General features: G+C 41.3%; 1 pseudogene; it reads left to right on the top strand.

Moving 5' to 3' along the window:
• Positions 1–26,529, top strand: part of LOC127489436 (elongation factor 1-alpha 1-like) — a 60,451-nt pseudogene that overhangs the window by 15,601 nt on the left and 18,321 nt on the right.

Here is a 26,529-nt window from a genome sequence, read left to right as displayed (position 1 = left end):
GTGTTTTAGATTATGGAGATCCTAGTTACATTGTTACGATTGGATTTTAAATGTGTTACCATACAGAAATAGCAATTTTATGAAGTAATTATTATGGTACTTGGCCTGATAATTCTACAAAGCCTTTATTTATCAAACATTACATTGTGATAGCATATTATTTATAAATTTAAACAAAAAATTAAAAACTCGCAGATTATAGGATTAACTTATGAAAAACAATCTCTAACAGTATATTGTGGTCTGGAGATACATTGAAAGTTAAATCATGAAAATGGCTATATGTAAAATAACAAAAGAGCTGGCTATTGTAGTAAGGACAGAATAAGCACTAAAAAATGTTACTACAGGTAAGTAGGGACATTTAAAGGTAATAAAGAAGGTAATCAACCTGAATAACTTTATAATTGTAGATATGCAAGTATGTAACAAAAGAGCAACATTAATTGAAAAAATGACAAAATCAAAGGGAGAAGTAGACTGGTGAAGTATCTTAGTAATTGATAGAAATTTCCAAAAAAGCTTGCAAAATATCAGGCAGGCTATAGAAGATAGGAACCTATTGAGAGAACCTCACAGTATAGTTGAACAAGAAAACATACTTGCTGTTGAAATGCACATGGATTACTGTATGTAGAAAAACCTTATGCTGGGTCACAATACAATGTTTATGACATTAGTGATCACCCAAGACTCTTGTTATGCGCTGCCAAGGCTATGGAAGCACTCTGACCTTACTTAGACAAGGCCATAGTCAAAGTGGAAGTACTCTCCTCCCTTCAGAGACCAGAATGTTCTTAACCAGCAACAGAGTGAGTTACTCTTTACTTTTCATATGAAGTTTATGAAAAGGTCATGTATCTATCACCATTAACATTTCTTTTAGATACCCAAGTGCCCTGTAACTACATGCATATACATTTAGAATAGTCACATCTTCCTGTTGAATTGATTCTTTAATCATTATATATTGTCTTTTTCTCTTTTAGTAGTTTTGGTGTTAAAATCTATTTTGTCTGATATTAAGATGGCTACACCAGTTATTTTTTGGTTTCTGTTAACATGGAATATCTTTTTTCATCCTTTCAATTTGCATGCATCTTTAGTAACATGTGTTTCTTGTAGGCAGTAAATAGATGGATTTTGTTTTTAATCCATTCAGCCAGTCTGTGTCTTTTAATTGAAGAGCTGAGATCACTTATATTCAAGATAACTATTGACATGTAACTTTTTTTTAAATCACAAGTAATTCTTTTGTCAGAGTTGATACAGCTTTTTTTTTATTTTTATTTTTTTAAAGATTTATTTATTTGAAAGTTAGAGTTACATGGAGAGGTGAGGGAGAGAGAGAGGGAGAGGTCTTCCAACTGTTGGTTTACTCCCCAGATGGCCGCAATGGTCATATCTGGGCCAGTCTCAAGCCAGGAGTCAGAAACTTCATCTGAGTCTCCCATGGGTGCAGAGGTCCAAGGACTTGGGCCATCCTCCACTGCTCTCCCAGGCCATAGCAGAGAGCTGGACTGGAAGTGCAGCAGCTAGAACCAGTGCCCCTGTGGGATGCTGTGGCACCACAAAAGATGGCTTTACTCACTGTACCACAGCGCTGGCCAAATAGTTTTAAATAGCAAGAAAGTACACAGTGTTAGAAAATTGGCACAGAATCTATAAGCATTTCAGTCACAATAAGGCCGTTTATCTGTTCAAACTTGATGTTCATAATTCACTGACCAGGATGAAAGAAAACCAATTCTCACCTTAAAACACACGTAATGATTAACTATGCCATACTTACAAACAAGGTGATCTATAATGCAACCTTTATGCTTTTAATACAAATCAGAATAAACCTCATCAATAAGCATTTTCCTGAACATCTTTTTGTATTATATTAACCAACATAAAAAAGGGTAAAATATAAAATGTTCCTTTATAAGTGGTATTATTTCCAGTTAAGAAAGTTGAAATAATATTTTATCATCTAAACCAATTATCCTTTGAATGTTAAAAAATATAAGATATGTTGATGTAGATCATTTTGATATCATTTATACAATGTGCTGACATTATTTACTAAGTTCCCTGATTACTCAAAAAAGATAAAATTAACTTTCATTTTCAGTTATTGCTATCTTGAGAGGATTATCACTTCATTTACATGAAGCTATTACCAAAGATACTTCAAATCAAACATAAAGTAATTCTTATTGCCTCACATTTTAAAACAGTAATATAAATGGTCTTTATAAAAAGGTTTTAATCCACAAAAGTGAAAGCCTTTTAAAAAATGTCTTTTTACCCAAAACTGTATCACAGTGCCTTTCGTTATCTAAGAGATAAAAGGGATTTGGAGTTCCTCTAGGAGAATCTAACCATGGACATACGGTGTGCTTTGCCTCCTCTCTCACCTGCATCTTTATAGGACACCATTTTGAGACCCAAACAACCAAGCATCTATTATGCTCCAGTCCACATTAACTGAGGATTTCTGATTCTGTCCAGTGCACAGTGTGCCACCGTGCATATTCATCACATGAAATAAACATAATATACAAAATATTGCTGTAAAAAGTGTACATTTCCCTTTTCCCCTTCAAAAGAATCTGTGGAAAAGTATTCAATTCCCTTAACCTTCATAAACATACAAAGCTGTTCACACCTTTCAGTCTGTAACAGTCCATTTGAAACACACTTCCAAAAACATTGCAAACTGGTTAGACATGTAACTTCTTTACCCTGCCATTTTCCCATAAATATTCCTGTTGTTTACTTTGGATTTCCTTTGCACTTTTACTGGGAGATTTTCTGCCTTCACCTTCTTTTGTAGTGATGGCCATATTTCTGTGTTTCTGTGTTTAACACATCTTTAAGCATCTTTTGTAGGGCTGGATTCTTGGTGGCAATTTCTCTCCAATTTCTATTTGTTATGGAAGGTTTTTATTTCACCTTCATTCACAAATGAGAGCTTTGCAGTATTCTGAAAATTTCCAGTATTCTGAAAAATACTGAATAATTATAATACTGAATAATATAATTATACATATAATTATATTATATATTATATAATTATATATCATCTAATTATAATTATAAATATATAAGTTATAATAATAATTATATAATTATTATGATTATATAACATAATTATAATATATAATATAATTATAATACTGAATAATAAATACTGAAAAAAATATTTTCAGTATTCTGCATTGACAGCTTTTTTCTTTTAAGTCTTGGACTATATCTCACCATTCTCACCTAACTTGCAAGGTTTCTGATGAGAAGTCCACTGGCAATTTTGTCATGCACAATTTCAAATCTTTTCTTTATGTTTTACTGTGGAGAATTTGACTAATCTATTGTGGTGAAGATGTTTTCTGGTCATGTCTACTAAGAGTTCTATGTGCTTGTACTGGGCTGTTCCTTTCTTTCTCCAAATTAGGGAAGTTTTGTTATTCTTTACTTTTTTAAAAAAATATTCATTTTATTTATTTGAAAGAGTTACAGAGTGAGGTAGAGCCAGAGAGAGAGACAGGGAGAGGTCTTCCATGAACTGGTTCACTCCCCAAATGACCACAATGGCCAAAGCTGAGCTGATCCAAAGCCAGGAGCCAGGGGCTTCTTCTGGGTCTCCCATGCAGGTGCAGGGGCCCAAGACTTGGGCCATCTTCTACTGCTTTCTCAGGCCATAGCAGAGAGCTTGACCAGAAGTGGAGCAGCTGGGACTCAAACCGGCACCCATAAGGGGTACCGGCGCTGCTGGCCGCATCTTTAACCCACTGCACCACAGTGCCAGCCCTTCTGTAATTATTTCACTTAAAAGGCCTTTTATTTCCTTCTCTCTTTCCACACTTTCAGGAACTCCTAAGACCTGTATTTTGGTCATTTGATAGCATCCCATAGTGTTATAGTTTTCTAATTTCTTCCATTTTTTGGTCTGACTGCAATATTTCCAGCCATTTGTCAGCTACTTGGATATTCTGCTTCAATAATTCTGCTGTGAAGGCTTTCCACCACATTTTTAAATTTGTTCTATTGAATTATTAATTTCCAAGATTTCATTTTTGTTTTTTTTATGATTTATTTATTTGAAAGGAAGAGTTATAAAGGGGCAGAGGATGGGAGAGTGAGATGTCTTCCACCTTCTGGTTCACTTCTAAGATGACTGCAATGGCTGGAGCTGAGCCTATCTGAAACCAGGAGCCAGGAGCTCTTTCCAGGTCTCCCATACAGGTTCAGGGGCCCAAGGACTTGAGCCATAATCTGTTTTCTCAGGCCATAGCAGAGAGCTAGCTTGGAAGTGGAGCAACAAGGACTTGAATTGGCACCCATATGGGAAGCCGACATTGCAGGTGGTAGCTTTACCCACTACACCACAGCAATGATCCGTAAGATTTCATTGATTGTGATTTCTCTTTAAGATCTGAATTTTATGGGATTTTCTTTAATGTCATGTACAGATTGCATTAGTACTGAATTTGTTTCTGATTACTTTTTTTTAAAAGATTTTATTTACTTTATTTGAGAGCTAGTTATAGACAGTGAGAGGGAGAGACAGAAAGGAAGGACTTCCTTCTGTTGGTTCACTCTCCAAATGTCCACAACTACCGGGGCTGTGCCAATCAGAAGCCAGGAGCTAGGTGCTTCTTCCTGGTCTCCCACATGGGTGCATGGGCCCCAGGACTTGAGCCATCTTCTATTGCTTTCACAGGCCATAGCAGAGAGCTAGACTGGAAGAGGAGCAGCTGGGACTAGAACTGGCACCCATATGGGATGCTGGTACCACAGGCGGAGGACTAACCTACTGCGCCACAGCACTCGCCCCTATTTGTGATTACTTTCTGATTAATCCTATGATCAATTCTTTGAATTTCATTCTTTTTGAATTTCATTCTGGCATTTCTTCCATCTCTTCATCTTCACATTCTACTATTGAAGTTTTGTGTAGTTTTGGGGGCATCCTGTTGTCTTTCTTATTCTTGTTTCTTGAATTCGTGAGCTTATTAGTGGGCATTTGTAGAGATACTCATTCTTGCTTCTTTTGTTTTCTTTCTCCCCTGTGATGGTTTTTATCTTTGGACTATGCCTCTGGCTTAGTAGTGTCCACTTTTTCAGTGAATACTTCAGTGGTGGGTGTGGAAAAGGATCTCTGTTCAGTGCTCCAGGGGGAGTTTGCAGGGTGACACCCACATTTCATGTGATAAATCTCTCATCTCTCTCTCTCTCTCTCATTTTTATCTTAGGGGAAGTTTCTTCTGCTCTGTTGGCATAGTCTCATACTCACCTCCTCTCCTCAAAGGAGACCAGTGCCTGGGTGCTAGCCCCAGTGGGTATAATATTCATCGCACTGGCACAAGAATCACACAGAGGATCTGGTAGTCCTTGGTGTAAGCATGGATTCCACAGCAATGACCCTCACCAGGGAATCTAGTAGCCCCAAGCTTGCAGAGCTGTCCAGTCACTGCTCAATGTCTCAACCACACCCTAAGCCCTCCCATAAAGCCTCAGTGTTTTCCTAGTCCTGGCACACAAGCCCCCCAATCATGAGCACCCAATCCCTGTTAGTTCTCCCAGCCAGACTTAGGCATTTCTGCTAGTTTGAGTTCTGTGTGCACCTTCACGAGCTGGTGCAGTTATTATGTATGTCCAGGAGGATGTCTAAGCTCTCAGCTTGTTACAAGATGCTGGTGCAGGATGGTCAGGGAGAGATGTGCTGCCTTTTATCCTCCTCTAGTTTGGCAGGTACACTGTCCCTCACAGGGGTCCAGGCCGGATTCCCTCCAGGTTATTCCGATAGCTTTATTGCCATTGGCTTGGCTGTCAGACTGGTCTCACCTCACTCCAAAGCTGGAGCTGAGATTCTCGGCTGCTGGGATCTGGATGTGTGCACATCCACACCCTCCACATGGATCCACAGTGTCCCTCTAATTTGTCTGGAGTTTCTTCTGCCATTTTCTCCCTTAGCGTTTCCTGAGACTGCGTTCTCCACTTCTTTTACATTGTCTTCTCCTAGCCTAGAGCAGTAAGTTCCCTGCCCAGTCCACCATCTTGGATCTCCCATCCAAATACTCTGCTTTTTTTTTTTAATTTGTGTGTTTTTTTTTTAACTTTTATTTAATGAATATAAATTTCCAAAGTACAGCTTATGGATTACAATGGCTTCCCCCCGCCATAACTTCCCTCCCACCCACAACCCTCCCCTTTCCCGCTCCCTCTCCCTTTCCATTCACATCAAGATTCATTTTCAATTCTCATTTTATACAGAAGATCAGTTTAGCATATATTAAGTAAAGATTTCAACAGTTTGCACTCACATAGAAACACAAAGTGAAAAATACTGTTTGAGTACTAGTTATAGCATTAAATCACAATGTACAGCACATTAAGGACAGAGATCCTACATGAGGAGTAAGTGCACAGTGACTCCTGTTGTTGACTTAACAAATTGACACTCTTGTTTATGGCCTCAGTAATCACCCTAGGCTCTTGTCATGAGTTTCCAAGGCTATGGAAGCCTTTTGAGTTCACTGACTCTGATCATATTTAGGCAAGGTCGTAGTCAAAGTGGAAGTTCTCTCCTCCCTTCAGAGAAAGGTACCTCCTTCTCTGATGACCTGTTCTTTCCACTGGGATCTCACTCTCTCGCGGAGATCTTTCATTTAGGGTTTTTTTTTTTTGTTTTGTTTTTTGTTTTTGTTTTTGTTTTTTTTTTGCCAGAGTGTCTTGATACTCTCATGGGCTTTTCAGCCGGATCTGCATGCCTTAAGGGCTGATTCTGAGGCCAGAGTGCTGTTTAGGACATCTGCCATTCTATGAGTCTGCTGTGTATCTTGCTTCCCATGTTGCATCGTTCTCTCCCTTTTTTATTCTATCAGTTAGTATTAGCAGACACTAGTCTTGTTTATGTGATCCCTTTGGCTCTTGGTCCTATCATCTGCTTTTTAATAGAATGTAAGACGTTAAGAGTACTTAAGTTTATATTTAGAAACATTTACCTCATTTGCTTTGCCCAATTTACACTTAGCAACAATACCTAGACATCTTTGGAAACTGAGATACTATATGAGCAAAGCTGTCATTTTGAATATCTTTTCCTATCAAAGAAAATTCAAAAGACTGATTCATTTCACTTAACAGAACATAATTTTGACCTTAGTGAAGGCATTTTCCATTCCCTTTTCACATTTTGTCTGACAATAGCTTGCTGCTGGTGAATTGCCCGTGAACAATGGTGTTTGCATGGCAGTTTCAGAAGCCTACTGTAAGGAAATGACTCAAGGGTAGCCCTCACTGCCAGCTGATGAGGAAGTACGTAACCATCACCTGCAAACAACTGAACTCCATTACTAAGAAGTCTCCACTCAGACCATCATCAATAGAAAGCCTGAGAATGTGCCTCATCATCAGTTGACTGGACTAATTGTTTTTTTCTAATCTCCACCTTCAGCTGCTCAATTCCCTCAAAACTCCTTTTGCTTGCTTGTTGGAAGAAAACAACACATTTTGGATCCATAGATGGATCTTTTCCCACAACTGTAGGCTTGTTAAAGTAAATAGGTTCCTCTTACATCTCTCTTTTCTGGTGAATTGGCTGTCAGTGAGCAGCAAGGACCTGGTTATTGTGTCTAGTAACATAATGAACACTATGTCTTTATCTGGATTATTTGTTCTTAGGTAAAAATTATATTCTTATTATTTTAAATAATTAATAGGGATAGGTATAACCTTTTCAAAAAGTTTATTTTATTCATTTGAAAGGCAGAGTTATGGTGCACAGATAAAGAGAGAGAGATCTTTTTCTGGTTCATTTCTAAATGGCTGTAAGGGGTAGGACTAGGTCAGGTCAAACCTAAGAGCTTGCAATGTCATCTGGATCTCTCATTTTGGCAGCAGAGGCCCAAACAATGCAGCCATTTGTATCTCTAGCTGTTCAAGTGCATTGTCCATGTACAATGAACAGTGAAGACGTGGACACATAGGGTAAGCAAAGGGTAAAGCAGAGTTTATTGAGATGAACAGAGATAGCTCTTACAGAGCTATGTGGCACAGGTCATGGTTTTACTGGCTATGTCACAGCACCAGCCCCAAGGCCTCTAATTTTCAATCCCCTGCCTTCTTTACAAGAACTTTTCCTCTGCACATCAGGCATTTCATCCTGGTAAGTTACCCCACAAAAAAATTAAAATTCACCATTTTCTGTTTCCATCACAAGAAATCGAGCCATCTTCTGATGCTTTTCTAGGTGCATTAGCAAGGAGCTGGATCAGAAGTGGAGCAATCAAGGCTGGCACTGTGGCATAGCAGATAAAGCTGCCACCTACAGTGCTGGCATCCCATATGGGTGCCAGTTCAAGTCCCGGCAGCTCTACTTCTGCTCCAGTTCACTGCTATGGCCTGGGAAAGCATTAGAAGATGGCCCAAGTCATTAGACCTCTGTACTCATATGGAAAGGCCTGGAGGAAGCCCCAGGCTCTTGGCTTTGGATCATCACAGCTTCGGTCATTGCAGCCATTTGGGGAGTGAACCAGTGGATGGAAGCCTTCTCTCTGCCTCTTCCTCTCTGTAGCTCTGCCTATCAAATAAAAAATAAATAAATCTTAAAAAAAAAAGAAAAAGAAGAGAGCAATCAGCACTCATATAGGATGCCAGAATCACTGGTGGTGGCTTAACCCACTGTGCCACAATCCTGGCCCCAAGGATTATATTTTGTGTTCAGCAAACAGAAGAACAAACATATGCTAAGGGTTTTGAAAATAATCTTTATCACTTAGCAAAACAAATTAAAGCAAATTATCAAATATCTACTTAAGTTATGTGAACCAACAGGCATTTTGATCAATATTTTTCTGAACTATTCTGAATTGGCTTGCTTTGGGATAAGAACGTAGCAGCTTGCACGTATTTAAGTTGCTCCCATTTTCTTCTCTTTTCATAAAACAATTCCAGTTGGGAAATAGTGATGTAACCCAGAGATCTTTTAAGTGGCCATTTCTCATTCAATCTCAAAGAGGTCAAACAGTATTATAGTGAAACCTCTTTTTCTTTCACAGTTTTCAAATAAAATTTATTAACTTTGCAAAATATATGCTAGAGGGCTATATGAATAGAACTCTGATCACCATTGTTGTTTAGGCTACATCTTTTTTTTTCTTTTTTTTACAGGCAGAGTGGACAGAGAGAGAGAGAGAGAAAGAAAGGTCTTCCTTTTTGCCATTGGTTCACCCTCCAATGGCTGCCACAGCCGGCACACCACACTGATCCAAAGGCAGGAGCCAGGTGCTTCTCCTGGTCTCCTATGGGGTGCAGGGCCCAAGCACTTGGGCCATCCTCCACTGCACTCCCGGGCCACAGCAGAGAGCTGGCCTGGAAGAGGGGCAACTGGGACAGAATCCGGAGCCCTGCCCGGGACTAGAACCTGGTGTGCTGGTGCCGCAAGGCGGAGGATTAGCCTAGTGAGCCACGGCGCTGGCTTAGGCTACATCTGTAAAAGAACCAAGTTACAAAAAATTTCTCAGAACAGAGATCTCTAGCTATAAAAGGGATAAGTCCCTTAAGCACAATGTTCAGAGGTCAGTGTTGTAGCATATTGGTTAAATACACCACCTATGGTGTCAATTCAAGTCCCAGTTGCTCCACTTCCAATTCAGATCCATGCTAGTGTGCTTGGGAAAGCAGCAGAAAAATGGCCCAAGTGCTTGGGCCCCTGAACCCATGTGGGAGACCTGGAAGAAGCTCCTGGCTCCTGGCTCCTGGCTTCAGATCAACTCAGTTCTGATCACTGTGGCCATTTGGGGAGGAAACCACATATGATGATCTTTCTCATTCTCACTCTCACTCTCGCTCTTGATTTTTCTGTAACTCTGCCTTTCAAATAAATAAATCTTTGTTTTAAAAAACAAAAACAAGCCGGTGCCACGGCTCATGAGGCTAATCCTTGACCTTGCGGCGCCGGCACACCGGGTTCTAGTCCCGGTCGGGGCGCCAGATTCTGTCCCAGTTGCCCCTCTTCCAGGCCAGCTCTCTGCTGTGGCCAGGGAGTGCAGTGGAGGATGGCCCAAGTGCTTGGGCCCTGCACCCCAAGGGAGACCAGGAGAAGCACCTGGCTCCTGGCTTCAGATCAGTGCGGTGTGCCGGCCACAGCATGCCGGCCGTGGCAGCCATTGGAGGGTGAACGTATGGCAAAAGGAAGACCTTTCTCTCTGTCTCTCTCTCTCTCATTGTCCACTCTGCCTGTCAAAAATAATAAAAAAAAAAAAAAGAAAAGAAAACCAACAATATCCAGTAACAGCTGAACCAAATTCTAAAAGAGATATTACCCTGGTAGTACTGTGTATAAGGTTGATACTTGCTAAATACATCTCCCTAAATTTCAGTTTAAAGTCTGGTTTCTGCCACCCAAAACACCTTAGGCCAATGACATCAGATCAACAGTTGCTCAGGTTATTTCTGATTCAAACAAATATTCAGGAAGTAGTAAGACAGCTCACAAGGGTGACTTTGGGCAAGGGGCTGGTTTGCCTACTACAGATTGTACTCACTCCGTGGTTGACATTTTATTGTAGAATAAACCTTCAAATAACTTGTAAAAATAAAACTTCAAATAACTTGCTAAAGAAACTGAACCTGTGTCCACCTCCCCAACACACAGAAAGCTAATTACTGACATTAGGATGGAGGATAAAAGTATTTATTGCAAAGTGCAGAGCAAGAAGCTAGACAACTGTTGCTTAATTGCTAAGCTCTCCAAGGGGTTAGACACGAAGGTTCTTATAGATTGAAATTGGGATGACAGGTATATGTTCAGCTGTTGTGCAAGTTTTGGGCTGGTCACAGTGCTTCTGACCTTCCTTTGACCAGTTGGTGATACTGCTCTCTTTAGAGTGCAGAAAGGCTCCAATTGGTCTGTGAGGTTACATGTACGTCTTCTGGCCCAGACTTGGATTTCTGTTGTCTTGACTTTGTATTCCCCTGGACAATATATGCCAGGAGGGTTTTATCTAATGGAGAAGCAAATTACATTTTGAGTCTGGTGATTAGAACATTGTCGGGCCAGCTGTATCATTTCTTCAATTCAGTGTTTTTTTTTTTTTTTTTTTTTTTTTTTTTTTTTTTTTTTAATAAAGGACAGAAATGTGCACCCGCATGGGAGACCAGGAGAAGCACCTGGCTCCTGGCTTCAGATCAGTGCGGTGTGCCGGCCACAGCGCGCTGGCCGTGGCAGCCATTGGAGGGTGAACCAACGGCAAAAGGAAGACCTTTCTCTCTGTCTCTCTCTCTCTCTCACTGTCCACTCTACCTGTCAAAAAAAAAAAAAAAAAAAAAAAAAAAAAAAAAAAAAAAGGAGAGAAATGGAGGCCTTGGTCTAAGGGACACAAATAAAAGGTTGGATCCTGTCTTTATATTTTAGGGGCTCAGTCTCACTCCTGATTCCAGCTTCTTCTTGAGGGCATCTTGTGGGACAGTGGTGATATTCAGAGAGTTGAGGCCAAGCCACATTTTGTGGAGACCCAGATTCTGTTTCAGATTCCTGGTTCAGGCCTGGCTTAGTCTCACCTTTTGTAAGCAATTGGGGAATAAACTAGCAGATGTGAGATACTTCTCTCTCCAAATAAATTAAAATAAAATATTTTTAAAAAATCAAGGGCCAGCTCTGTGGTGCAGTAGGTTAAGTCTCTGCCTGCACCACAGGCATCCCATATGGGTGCTGGTTCAAGTCCTGGCTGCTCCACTTTGGATCCAGTCCTCTGCTAATTGCCTGGGAAAGCAGTGCAAGATGTCCCAATTGCTTGGCTCCTTGCAACCATGTAGGATACCTGGAAGAAGCTTCTGGATCTACCTTTCGATAAACATAGCTCCAGCCATTGAGGCCATTTGGAGAGTGAACCAGTGGGTGGAAGTCCTTTCTCTCTGTCTCCCTTTCTGTCTGTACTTCTGCTTCTCAAATAAAAATAAATAAGTAAATAAATAAAACTTTTAAAAAACTAGTTGAGATAATTTTCAAAATCTTTAAAAGAAAAAGGCCAGGCTGGTTGCAAAGTACCTCAAGCTTATTTACAACATTGTAATGATTGAGTATTCATGCAGTCTGCGTAAGAGCATTAAGGTGTTTGGAGGGTGAGTACAGCCAAAGGGAGGAGGACCACAAAGCAAAGGGTCTAAAATACAGGACTGGAGAGAGGCAAGTTACTCAGATGAGCACTATCTAGGATGCAGAGAGAATTGACTTTAAGGCAACAGGGAGGATTAGTGGATTTGCTGAATGACTACCCCTTGAGTGCCAGTGAAGATGAAGGGGAGAGTCATAAGGAGAGAAAGTATCAAGATCTTTTGGAAGCATTTCTCTCTCTCTCTCTCTTTTAAAGATTTATTTATTTATTTGAAAGAGTTATACAGAAAGAGGAGAGGCAGAGAGAGAAAGGTCTTCCATCTGATGGTTCACTCCCCAGTTAGCCATAATGGGTGGAGCTGCGCCAATCCAAAGCCAGGAGCCAGGAGCTTCTTCTGGGTCTCTCACATGGGTGCAGGGGCCCAAGGACTTGGGTCATCTTCTACTGCTTTCCCAGGCCATAGCAGAGAGCTGGATTGGAATAGGAGCAGCCGGGACTAGAACTGGCACCTGTATGGGATGCTGGTGCTTCAGGCCAGGGCATTAACCCACTGTACCACAGCGCCAGCCCCACAGCAATTAGTTCTCTTGATGGCAATAATAGTAGAAATTGAGAGATCTGAGGCCCATCCAAAGTTATCAGAGTTCAATGTCAGTTGTAAACTGGGAGAAAAGCTGATCTTCTCAGATCTGCTTGAGCCTGTTTAAACTTCATCCTAGTTGGCCCCTGTGAAAAAGCAAACGAATAGAGTCAAAGCAAAGAAGACTCTGGAACTATCCTTTAACAAAGAAGTGGAATGGTTCCACAGAGAAGTGACATTCAATAAAACCTCACAAGCCTTCCCCAAATGGGATCCTATCATTCTGAAGTACCATCTGGAAAAACAGCTGGTTTTTCTCCTGGAGAAGGAGCAATCAACCTTTGTTCCATCGAATACGTGCTCAGTGGCAGGAAGGCAAGGATCCCCTTGGAGCAGAAAGTTTGTAACCTCCTCCATTAGAACAAGCAGCCAGTGACAGACTCTTTACTGTCTCCAGTGCAAAAAGTCTCTCTGAAGGTCATAATCTTGGATGAGGCTAAAATGTGCTGACCAGACCTTCAGAGGGTTTGAGCTCTGTAGTCCTACTATGAGGCCAGAACTCAGAGAGAAGAAATTTAAAAACAAATGTACCACAAAGTTTTGCAGAAAGGGAAAGCCAAGAAAACCCCAACAGAGTTTGAGCAGCTGCAGAAGGTTGATATGAATGCCCAGTTGAAAGAAATGGAAAAAATTGAAAAAGCCAGAACTATGAAGCAAATGAGCCTTAAGCACCAGAACAGTGGTGCTTCTAATATAAAAATATTAGACTGTAAAGCTTGAAAAAATGATATACAATGTAAGACAAGTACTAAAGAGCTGTATACACTTGCTGAGCATTCTAATAAGGAACAGAATAAAGTCTAAAATAAAAGAAATTACTACAGATAAATGACATTTAATAGTACAAAGAGGGTCAATCAACCTGGATAACATTTTAATTGTGCATATACATGTACCTAACAAAAAAGCCCAACATTAAATGAAAGAAAATGACAAAAACCAGAGAAAAGACTGGTCAAGACTAGTATTAGGAAGGGCTGGCACTATGGCATAGAATGTAAAACTGATATGTGTGGCACTGGCATCCCATATGGGTGCTGGTTCTAGTCCTGGCTATTCCATTTCCAGTGCAGCTCCCAGATAATGTGCCTGGGAAAGCAGCTGAGGACAGCTCAAGTGCTTGGGCCCTTGCATCCCTGTGAGAGACCTGGGAGAATGTCTTGGATCCTGGCTTCAGATTGGCCCAGATCCAGCCCTTGCAGCCATTTTGGGAGAGAATCAGCAGATGGAAGATCTCTATCTTTCTCTCGCTGTAACTCTGCCTTATATATAACAAATAAATCTTTTTTAAAAAGACTACAATATTAGGGGACACAAATATGTCACTTTCAGTAATGGACAGAACAAGTTTGCAAAATATTGGAAAGGATATAGACGATATGAACAACAGCATAAAGCAACTTGATCATGTACTTAAACAAGAGAATACACATTCTGTTCAAGTTCACATGGAACACTGTCTGCAGATGACCTTTTGCTTGGTCACAAAAGATCCTAAATAAAATAAAAGTATACAAATGCAACAAAGAATGTTCTGTGACATGAATATCAATAACAAAGACATCTGAGAAGAATTCTTATAGCTTTACAATAAGTACTAAAATGGGAAATTGTGACCACTTCAACTTTGCTCTTCATTGTGTGGAGTCTTCTAGGTTTGTGAACAATTGTTCAGTATCTAACAAAAAGTTTATTGGTTTCATCAGAGGGCCAGCAGGGGACAGCAAATAACCACTGAACAGTGAGCTTTGCACCAAAATTCCCCCTAGAGTCCCCACATGGTGCACAGGATTGTTACAGACTGGGCTAAGCAGGTACCACTGCAGCTTCTGGAATACCTGGGACTGCATCCAAATGGAGGAAAAGATCCTCAACGTGACCCTCATGGCTTAGGAGGAATTTTTTTTCATTTTTCTCTTTCTTTCTTTCTTTCTTTCTTTGCTTGTCCAGGATGGTTCTCTGTTTCTCACTTGAAAAAAAAAAAAAAAAAAACTTTTATTTGAAAGGCAGAGAGACATGCAGACACACACACACACACACACACACATACAGATTTTGCATCCACTGGGACTGGCCAGGCTAAAGCAGAAGCTGGAAACTCATTCTGAAACTCTCAGCTTGGTGGCAGAGAGACAACCCTTCAGCTTGCTGCTTCCTTGGCTGTGCCTGAGCAGGAAGTTGGATCAGAAACAGTACTGGGACTTGAACCCAGGCACTGTGATATAGAATGTAGTTCTTTTAAGTACTATGCCAAATAAGAAGTACTAAATAATAATAAGTACTAAAATGAGAAACTGTGACCACTTCAACTTTGCTATTCACCATTGTGTAGGGTCTTTAGATTTGTAAACCATTTGTCAGTATCTAACAAAAAGTTTATTAGTTCCATCAGAGGGCCAGCAGAGGGCAGCAAGCAACTACGAAACAGTGAGCTTGCACCAGCACTCAGCCTAAAGGCTGGATGTTTCTCTGAACCAGCAGCAGAGATGCTCTCATTTTCTGAAATATTCCCAGGTGAGTTATTCTTTACTTCCTCATATAAAGTGCAAGAAAAAGTCATGGATCTATCATTGAGTGTTTTAATGGGATTGATCTATATTATGCTGTGATTTTTTATACATCCAGAAGTGCTTAGGGAAGAAATAATTTTTGAGAGAGAGAAAGAGAGAGAGAGAGAGAACTTCCATCAACTGGCTCACTACCCAAATGGCTGCAATGGCAGGAGCTGGGCCGATCTGAAGCCAGGAGCCAGGAGCTTCCACTGGGTCTCCCACATGGGTGCAGGGACCCAAGGACTTGGGCCATCTTCTGCTGCTTTTCTTAGGCCATTAGCAGGGAGCTTTATCAGAAGTGGGGCAGCTAGGACTTGAACTGGAGCCCATAGGGGATGCCAGTGCTGCAGATGATAGCTTAACCTGCTACACCAGAGAACCAGCCCCTGGGGGAGAAATTTCAATGTAGATTTAGAGAGTGACAGAAAAAAACATTTTGAAAATATACACAATGTATCAGAACTTTGCAGTACAGACTTGGGAACCAGTCACTGCTGGTTGACCTTCATTGGAACCTGAAACAAAAGGAAAAATGTGACCTGTTACATTCATGTTTTCTTTTTAAAGATTTATTTATTTATTTATTTATTTTTTAAAAGCAGTAATGTTTTTATTCATATCATTTTCTTTTTTTTTATCTTTTATTTAATGAATATAAATTTCCAAAGTACGACTCATGGGTTACAATGGCTTCCCCCCCCATACCGTCCCTCCCACCCACAACCCTCCCCTTTCCCACTCCCTCTCCCCTTCCATTCACATCAAGATTCATTTTCGATTATCTTAATATACAGAAGATCAGCTTAGTATACCTTAAGTAAGGATTTCAACAGTTTGCTCCCACACAGAAACATAAAGTGAAAAATAATAGATGATTTTTTTTAAATGATGATGAAATCAGATCAGACCTATTGTCATGTTTAATCCCAGTGAGAGTCAAGTTGGGAATTGATAATTTCTTTTTTTTTTTTTAGATTTATTTATTTTTATTTGAAAGTCAGAGTTACACAGAGAGAGGATAGGCAGAGATAGAGAGAGAGAAAGAGAGAGAGAGAGAGAGAGGTCTTCCATCCGATGGTTCACTACCCAATTGGCAGCAGCGGCTGGAGCTGTGCCAACCCAAAGCCAGGAGCCAGGAGCTTCTTCTGGGTCTCCCACATGGTTGCAGAGGCCCAAGGACTTGGGACGTCTTCTACTGCTTTCCCAGGCCATAGCAGAGAGCTGGATTGGAAATGGAGCAGCCAGGACTCCATTCCCACATGGAATGCCGGCACTGTAGGTGGCAGCTTTACCTGCTGTGTCACAATGCCAGGCCCTCCTGTATTTATTAAAAGTAAACTCTCAAGTAAGGTATTTAAGATAACTATTGGGTATATCTTATTTTCATTTGTGAAAATTTCTATGCTCAACTTGCCATTTTTGTCCAAGAAAAGTCAGTTTTATCTCTCCTCAATAGAGAAAGAATTTCATGAGGGAAAATATCTCAAAAAAGTTAGCTCGGGTGGAATTTGGTACAGCAATTAAGCTGCCATTTGTGATACATCAACTGAAGAAGTGCCTAGGATAGAGCCTTGACTCTTCTTCCAATTCCGTCATTCTATTAATGTGCACCTTTGGAGGTTAAAGTACATGGATCCATACCAGCCATGAGGGAAACCTGGAATGACTTCTTGGCTCCTGACTTTGTGCTAACTCAGTCCCCATTGTTGCTGGCATTTTGGGAGTGAACCAACAGATGGATGATCTCTACTGTCTCTCATCTGTCTGACATTCAAAGAAAAAATTAGTTTAAAAAGCTAAGGGCTGGAGTCCGGCTCTCTGGCGTAGTGGGCTAAGCCTCCACCTACAGCATGGCATCTCATATGGGTGCCACTTCAAGTCCTGGCTGCTCCTCTTCCAATCCTGCTCTGTGCTAATGTACCTGGAAAAGCAGAAGAAGATGACTGAAGTGCTTAGTCCCCCTGCATCCATGTGGGAGACTGAGAAGAAGCTCCTGGCTCCTGGCTTTGGATAGGTCCAGCTCAGGGCATCACAGTCATTTGGGTAGTGAACCAGTGGATGCATGATCTCTCTCTCTCTCTCTCTCTCTCTGTCTCTGAGTAACTCTGGCTTTTAAATCAATAAATAAATCTTTAAAACAAAAAACTAAGAGGATGGGATTTGTCATAGTGATTGGAGAACTGCTTGAGATGCCTACATTCCATGTCAGCATGCCTGGGTTCAATTCTCATCTTTACTCCTATTACAGAACATTTCCCCAATCTGGATGGTGGAATTGTTATAGAACCCTCAAATCTGATTATGCTTACTCCACACACAGTCATCCCGTCACTTACATTGGGGTGGTGAAAGAAAGAAGTATTTATTTCAAGCCCAGAGCAAGAAGTAGCACAACTATTGCTTAATTACTACAGGGCTCTTCAGGAAATTAGAGGTAACATTTCTTACAGATAGAAACTGGGTCTGAGTGCTACATGCTCTGCTTGTGTACGAGTTCCTGATTGGTCAGTGGTGTTTGTGACCTTCCTCTTACTAGTTGGGAATGTCATGTTCTTCAGGGAATTTTTATGATGTCCAGATAGGCTTCAGTTGGTCTGGAGGTTTACATGTAACTGGTAGTTCTTACTGCCCCAGACTTGGGTTTTTCTTACCTGGATCTGAAACTCCCCCAGATAAACCTGTCCAGACAATATTGGCCAGCATGGTTTTATCTATTGCAGAAGCAAATGAGTGTGTTCAGTGACTGGAGGTTTGTCAGACCTGCTGTATAACTCCCTCAATTCAGTGAATTCTTTCTGATACAGTACAGGCAAGAGCAACTTGGGCTAAGGGAGACAGACAAAATGCTGGGTCCTGCTTTTGTATTATAGGAGTTTTGTCTCAATTGCTCCTATTCTGTTGAGTCTACTTTGCCAGCACCTTAATGTGCAAAATCACACTCTCCAGTCCTGACAATAGAACAAAGATGAATAACCAGTTGTCATACAAATGGGACAGAGATATGGACTAGCTTCAAAGAAAGTTTGGGGGCTGGCACTGTGGCATAGTGGGTGAAGCTGCTGCCTGCAATGTGGCATCCTATATGGGCACCGGCTCAAGTCCTGGCTGCTCCACTTCTGATCCAGCTCTCTGCTATGGACTTGGAAAACAGTAGAAGATGGCCTATGTCCTTGGGCCCCTGCACCCACATGGGAGACCCGGAAGAGGCTCCTGGATCCTGGCTTCTGATGGGTGCAGCTTTGGCCATTGCAGCTGATTGGGGACTGAACCAGCAGATGGAAGACCTCTCTCTCTCTGCCTCTCTTTCTCTCTCTGTGTATCTCTGACTTTCAAATAAATAAATAAATTTAAAAAGAAAGAAAGCTTGGGAAACTCACAGATTTCTGTATATATTTTCCATCTTTCTTGAACTCAAGGAAGCCTAAAAGACATCTTTCATCTCTATCCCAATGGAAACCCAGGTCATCAACATCCTTTCCTAACTCAGGTCAGTGTGAATATTGACTCCTACCTCCTCTGAGACACAGGGCCTGAGTGAAGGCTTTGAGTTTAGGCTTCTGTGATAAGCTACTTTATAGCAATGCTACTCCTTCCAAAGTTTCCTGTGGAGTCACTGCTGTATGTTTAATCCTTGAATCTTGTCTGTGAAGCTGTTTCCATCCATGACTGCTCAGGTCTGTAGTCTTTAAAGCAAAAGGCTTTTCATCCCAGAGCAATTTGTGTATCTATAACATCATTCAGAGGCCATACAAGATTATCAACTTAAGATTTAGTCTGCTGTTGATTTATTGAATATCAAATTCCATTTTTAGTTGTGTTGGAAGGGTCAGACCAAATGGGCTTTAAGAGGCCTATTGGTCAGATCTAGCCTGCTAAGGCATACTTATTCAGTATCATGTAATTATTCACAGACATGTGTCCCAGTGGGATCTCATGGCAAGATGACTATTAAAAATGACACAGCTTTAGAGTAACATTTAAGCTATCAAATAGTGTGATTTAGTATCTCCCAAATAGCCAGATGTGAGCCAGTAACCTCCTTTGATCCAGAAATGGAAGCACATACAGTGAGCTGTATACACTGTGGTGAACTGCCCAAAATCGAAATACTCTGTGTCCTGCAGTACATCACAAGTGACTATTATTCTGAGACATATCAACCAGCTTCAGGTGGCAATGTCTAATCTTACAGCATCAGTCATTTTATTTTTCCAAAGTTTGAATCCATACTCCCATCATAATCTTGGCTCCTCAGAATCAAAGAAGTTAAAGAATTTCCTCAACACTTCACTGTTGGTGCTTTATATAGGCTTTAGCATTAGGTATGAGAATATGAAATATAATATCTAGTTAGCATCTCTCTCAAAATGGGGGCTCTTTCTAGATGATGTACTTCTAGCGGGATCCTTTGTGACAGCTGCTATCAAGCAATAAAGGACTCAAAATTCTTTCTAAATAACTTCTGTGCTTCATCTAATTTGGTTTAGGATTGACACCAATGACTCATTGCATCTTGGTTTTTGTTTCCTCCTTGTGATCAAGATCCATTTCTGAAAATGCAACTGATCAATCATGTTCCATTTGTCCAATGTTTCCAGGTTGTATTTGACCTAGTTTTTGATCCAGACCCATGTCAAGAGAGAAACATTTGCTGAGAAAGGATCAGTGTCAATATGTTTTAGTCATATTGGAGCATCAATGAAGGTTTAGAAGTGGACCTCAGGCTAACTTTACCTGTAGTCCATTGTTCAACTTAGCTGTATCTGTTATGCAGCTAGAACTCATCATCCCTGGGTCAGCACTGTGGCATAGCAGGTAAAGCTGCTACCTGCAGTGCCAGCATCCCATATGGGTGCCAATTTAAGTCCTGGCTGTTCCGCTTCTGATTCAGCTCTCTGCTGTGGCCTGGGAATGCCGTGGAGGACTGCCCAGTGGCTAGGGCTCCTGCAACTGTGTGGGAGACCCAGAGGAAGCTCCTGGCTCCTGGCTTCAGATTGGTGCAACTCCAGTCATTGCAGCCATTTGTGGGGTGAGCCAGCAGATGGAAGACCTCTCTATCTCTCTGCCTCTGCCTCTCTGTAACTATCCCTTTCAAATAAGTGAATGAATTTTCAAAAAAAGAAAAAAGGACATAAGAATTCACTATTATATAATTAAAAGTAAAGATGAATAAAATGTGGAATACTTAGAGAAAGAAAGGTAGGGGGCCAGTGCCGTGGCTCACTTGGTTAATCCTCCACCTGCAGTGCCAGCATCCCATATGGGCACCGGGTTCCAGTCCTGGTTGCTCCTCTTCCAGTCTAGCTCTCTGCTGTGGCCCGGGGGGGCAGTGGAGGATGGCCCAAGTGCTTGGGCCCTGCACCTGTGTGGAAGACCAGGAGGAAACACCTGGCTCTTAGCTTTGGATCAGCACAGCGCTGGCCATAGTGGCCATTTGGGGGGTGAACCAACCGAAGAAAGATCTTTCTCTCTGTCTCTCTCTCTCACTGTAACTCTGCCAAACAAAATAATTTTAAAAAAGAGAAAGATAGATAATGGGATAAGGCAAAAGAAAAGGTGGAGAAGAATTAGAGGGAAATAGAAGATAATGAGCAACACAGGTGAGGCACAAGTCATCAGGTAGGTAGTTTTTCTTACCAGAAAAAAAAAAAAAAAAAGAAAAGGGCCAGCGCTGTGGCTCAATAGGCTAAGCTTCTGCCTGCAGTGCCGGCACACCGGGTTCTAGTCCTGGTCGGGGTGCTGGATTCTGTCCCAGTTGCTCCTCTTCCAGTCCAGCTCTCTGCTGTGGCCCGGGAATGCAGTGGAGGATGGTCCAAGTCCTTGGGCCCTGTACCCACATGGGAGACCAGGAGAAGCACCTGGCTCCTGGCTTTGGATCAGTGTGGTGGTGGCCACTGGGGGGTGAGCCAATGGAAAAGGAAGACCTTTCTCTCTGTCTCTCTCACTGCCCACTCTGCCTGTCAAAAAAAAAAAAAAAAAGTCACCATCGCGAAGTGCCAGGCCAGTATTGTTTTGCAGGGAACTCTATTTCTGAAGAATTCTGCCAAGCAAGAGACACAAAGCTCAAAAGAAAAATATATAATAAGACCAACAAGAAGATAACAAAGTAAGTTGTCATCCTGAAAGCAATGAACAGAGTTATAATAGCAGAATACAATACTATAATTGACTTTGTATAAGTAAACAAGAAATTTGATTAATCATGCATTAATCTTGCCCAGAAAACTCTCAAATTTAGAAGTCTAAAACGATGAAGAGTTGCAATGTAAAAGTAGGTGCATTGTAGTTTATTATTTGCGTTAAATACATATGATAATCTATGATTCAGATTCAAAGTTAAAGATCCAAGACAAGAAAGACTTATATTTTCTTTTTAAAAAATATTTAATTTATTTATTTGAAATGCAGGGTTAGAGAGAAGGAGGCAGAGACAGAGAGGGAGGTCCCTGGTTCATTCCCCAAAGGGCTGCAATGTCCAGGGCTGGGCCAATTGAAGCTAGAAATCAGGGGGCCAGCACCATGGTGCAGGTTAATCCTCCACTTGCAGTGCTGGCATCCCATATGGGTGCTGGTTCTAGTCCTGGCTGCCCCTCTTCCTATCCAGCTCTCTGCTATGGCCTGGGAAAGCACTAGAACATGGCTCAAGTGCTTGGGCCCCTGCACCCACATGGAAGACCTGGAAGAAGCTCGTGGCTCCTCCTGGCTTCAGATTGGCACAGCACTGTCTGCTGCAGCCATCTGGAGAGTGAACCAGTGGTAGAAGACCTCTCTCTCTCTCTCTCTCTTTCACTCTCTGCGTCTGCCTCTCTGTAACTCTGCCTTTCAAATAGATAAATAAATGTTTAAAAAACACATTAAAAAGAAAAATATAGAGCAATTGATAGGTTTATGATGCATTTTATGAGGAAGTACAAGCTGTGTGTCCAGATGTAGGAGAGAGTGAGCAAGTTGTTGAATCTTGTCAGGTAAAAGTAAAAATTCAGATGAAAAGGAGCAAGAAGATTAGAGTAGGTAATGTTAAGCAGAGGGCATCATCTAAATGCCTGGAGCTAGTGTTCATTCCTTGGATGACCTATTCTGGGTTTGCAGCAGAGAGTAAAATATACATGGAGATGTAGAGGCCTATCATCCTCCTCATTCTGATTTTCACCAAACAATCAAAACAGCAATTTGAGTCATTCTCACTTATAATCATGTGCCATTATGCTTTAGCCTCAAGCTGTGGGGTCCTTCAATTATGTTTCTTCCAATACCACACTTAAGTATCCTGGAAGTGGAGCAGACCTTCTTCCTTCCAAAAGAGTAGCTGGAGACTATGGTGAGAAGTGAGATGACAGTCAGGAAAATTTGATAGACTGTACAGTGACCTCTAATAGTGACTATTCACATTTTAAGAATTCATTACCCATGACATAGCCCAATGAAGATCCCATGAACACTCAGACTGTCTAGAATTGACTGAGTAAAAAGATGCTTTCTGCGCTGCACTTTCTCTTACCTGTATTGAGAGAGTTGTTGGACTGAATCTAGAAGAGAACTGCCTTCTGAAACACTTCGACTCAGAACTCATAAGTCTCTATCCCTAGTTCTTTCCCTTGGATTCAGTGTACAAGTTTCAAGACAGAATCATTAAGAAAATAAAATTGTGCTCATTCTTTTGCAAATCATAGATGTATCAATAAATTTAGGCAAAGTGAAACTTACCTGCATAGTTTCATTCCAATTTTAGCATATGTGCTGCCAAAGTGAACACAACCTGCATAGTAAATTGGAAATCAGAGAGTAGGCACAATAAACTTACAAATGTTCTGTAAATAAAAACTTACCATTTGTGTTGTCATGGATTGAAGTTTAGTTTTCCAAAAAGCAATGAGTTCAGCAAAAAGCCTTCAAAGATCTTTCTCGGCCGGCGCCACGGCTCACTAGGCTAATCCTCCGCCTAGCGGCGCCGGCAAACCAGGTTCTAGTCCTGGTCGGGGCGCCAGATTCTGTCCTGGTTGCCCCTCTTCCAGGCCAGCCCTCTGCTGTGGCCAGGGAGTGCAGTGGAGGATGGCCCAGGTGCTTGGGCCCTGCACCCCATGGGAGACCAGGAAAAGCTCCTGGCTCCTGCCATCGGATCAGCGCGGTGCACCGGCCGCAGCGCGCCGGCCGCGGCGGCCATTGGAGGGTGAACCAACGGCAAAGGAAGACCTTTCTCTCTGTCTCTCTCTCTCACTGTCCACTCTGCCTGTCAAAAAATAAAAAAATAAAACAAAAAAAAAGATCTTTCTCTAGCAAGTCAAATTCATTTTTGCTAGAAAAGAAACTTCTCACAACCATGTGGGAGACCTGGAAGAAACCCCTGGCTCCTGGTTTTGAATTGGCCCAGCTCTGGCCATTGAGGCCATTTGGGGAGTAAACCAGTGGATGGAAGATTCTCTTTGTCTCTCCCTCTCTCTATCTCTCTCACTCTCTTGCCCTCTCTTTCTCTCTCTGTATTTCTGCCTTTCAAATAAATAAATAAATAAATAATTTTTTTAAAGAAAAAACTAATGAGGCTGCTGCTGTGGCATAGCAGCTGAAGCCTCCTCCTGTAGTGCCAGCATCCTATATGGGTGCTGGTTCAAGTCCCGGCTGCTCCTCTTCTGATTCAGCTCTCTATTATGGCCTGGGAAAGCAGTGGAAGTTGGCCCGAATCCTTGGGCCCCTGCACCTATGAAGGAGACCTGGAAGAAGCTCCCAGCTCCTGGCTTCAGATTGGCACAACTCCAGCTATGGCGGCCATTTGGTGAGTGAACCAGTGGATGGAAGACCTCTCTCTCTCTCTGCCTCTCCTCTATCTGTGCAGCTCTGACTTTTAAATAAATAAATAAATATTTTTAAAACAAAACTATTGTCTTAAATTGTGAAGCATATCACATTTTAAAAAAAGATTTATTTATTTATTTGAAAGTCAGAGTTACACAGAGAGAGAAGAGGCAGAGAGGGAGGTCTTCCATCTGATGGTTCACTCCCCAGTTGGCCACAACAGCTGGAGCTGCACTGATCTGAAGCCAGGATCCAGGAGCTTCTTCCGGGTCTCCCACATGGGTGTAGGGGCCCAAGGACTTGGGCCATCAGCGACTGCCTTCCCAGGCCATAGCAGAGAGCTGGATAGGAAATAGAGCAGCTGGGTCTTGAACTGGCACCCATATGGAATACCAGCACTTTAGGCCAGGGCCTTAACCCACTGAACCACAGCACCACAGCACCAGCCCCTGTAAATCACATTTTAAAAATTTTATTTAAGGAATACAACTTCATGTATTTAATATATACAGATTTGGGTACATGATGATTTTCCCCTTCTACCTCCCTCCCACTCATACTCCTGCCCACCTTCCTCCTCCCTCTTCCTTTTCCATTCTAACTTTTTACAGAGATCAATTTTTCAGTTAACTTTTATACTCATAAAATTATCCCTACACTAAGTAGAGTTCACTGATTAGTATGAAGAAAACAAAACCAACCAACCAAAATATTGTCCTTCAACAGTCAAGGCAAGGGCTGTTCAAAATCATCACATCTCAAAGTGTTAATTCCACTCCTATAGGATTACATTTTAGGTACTCTATTAGTTACCACAGATCAGGAGACCATATGATATTTGTCTTTTTGTGACTGCCTTATTTCACTAAGTATAATGGTTTCCAGTTTCTTCCATTTTCTTGTAAATGAAAGGATTCCATTTTATTTTTACCACTGTGTAACATCCATAGTGTATATATACCTTAATCTCCTAATTCAGTCTGCAGATGATGGATATATGGGTTGACTCCATATCTCAGTTATTGTTAATTGAGCTGCAGTAAACATGGGAGTACAGATAATACTTACATATTTTGATTTCATTTCCTTTGGTTAAATTCCCAGGAGTGGGATGGCTGGGTCATATTGTAGGTCTATATTCAGATTTCTGCCTTCCACAATGGATAGCCTGAGTAGTAAGCAAGCAGAACTGAATAAGAAGAGAAAGAAGTCCTGAGATCCAGTCTTACTCACGATTCTCAGTGATAGCAGATGTGAATCCCAAATCCTTCACCTGGGAGTGACCCTCAATCCACGTGAGATGCGGAGTGCTGTAAGAAACACAAGGGAAGCCCCCTTTCCTCCTGTGGTAAAAATTCAGAAGACTATGAGTATCGCTGCTCATAGGGAGTACATTCTTCTCCCCAGCTTACATATAACAAAGCAAAAAATTATCATTTTATATGGGAATTTTCCTTGTATAAAAGTATTGTTCACTATCTCCCTCTGACTACATATCCTAAGATAGCCTGACATATGTCACAGTTACACTTCTCTTAAAGTCCAGAAAGTCACTCTCAGTTCCTTTCAGATTTATTTTTGGTTAGATGCTCTCAATTTTGCCCCTCTCTCAGGATTTCCAGAGCTCTACAACTGCATTTGCTTCCCACCCTGAGTTACTTCAAAACTCTGAGGGCAACTGACCGTGGTCATCTTGGTTGCAGCACATTAGGGATTCAGATCATGTTGGTTTCTTAGTTCTGAACACTGTCTCTTCCCCCATCTCCATGTATGTGAATTTCTACCTGAGCAATTATGGAACTTAATTTCATGGCTAGATGGGACATGATGGAGTATTTTGATATTCCCATTAGGCAATTCTAACTCCTAAGTTCCTTAAACAGGATAAATGAAGCTATATCCAGGCCACAATGTTAGTATTGTATTCCAAGACCCCTGAATGGCAGCAAGGAACACAGAATACAGAATGAAGGAGTCTGAAGGAAAATTTATTGTGCTCCTCTTGTTATTCTAGTGATGTAGTAGCTGAAACCCTATCCTATATTAAAGATCATTATGAGCAGCAATATCCTGCATTTCATGTTTTTGTGTCAGACAATGGTAAACTGCAAGTTTGCCCAATACATTAATTAAATATACCACAGGATTAATGGTGATTATTTATCATAATAAGGAATAAGATTAACTCATTCCTTTGATCCTGGGGTACCAAAAAGGAAAAAAAAAATCACTGGTAAGTATTTGCATTTAGTTCTAGCTCTTTCCAAAGCTCAGACTCCTAAACATATTCATCTTCAGAGGTACATCTCAAATCTAATTTTATCTGAAATGTTGCCTTCTAGCTAATTCATATTATTCCTTGTGACTCATTTGTGGTACTTGCAAGGGAATTCCCTTCTATAGGACTCACTTCCACCAGCCCTAATCTCTCCTCATTTTGACT

The sequence above is a fragment of the Oryctolagus cuniculus genome, chromosome 12, assembly GCF_051225735.1.
Source record: "Oryctolagus cuniculus isolate XC-2025 breed Fujian yellow rabbit chromosome 12, ASM5122573v1, whole genome shotgun sequence".
In the NCBI taxonomy this organism is placed as follows: Eukaryota; Metazoa; Chordata; class Mammalia; order Lagomorpha; family Leporidae; genus Oryctolagus; species Oryctolagus cuniculus.
The sequence above is the reverse complement of the archived record's forward strand: the minus strand, read 5'-3'. Positions and strand labels throughout refer to the sequence as shown.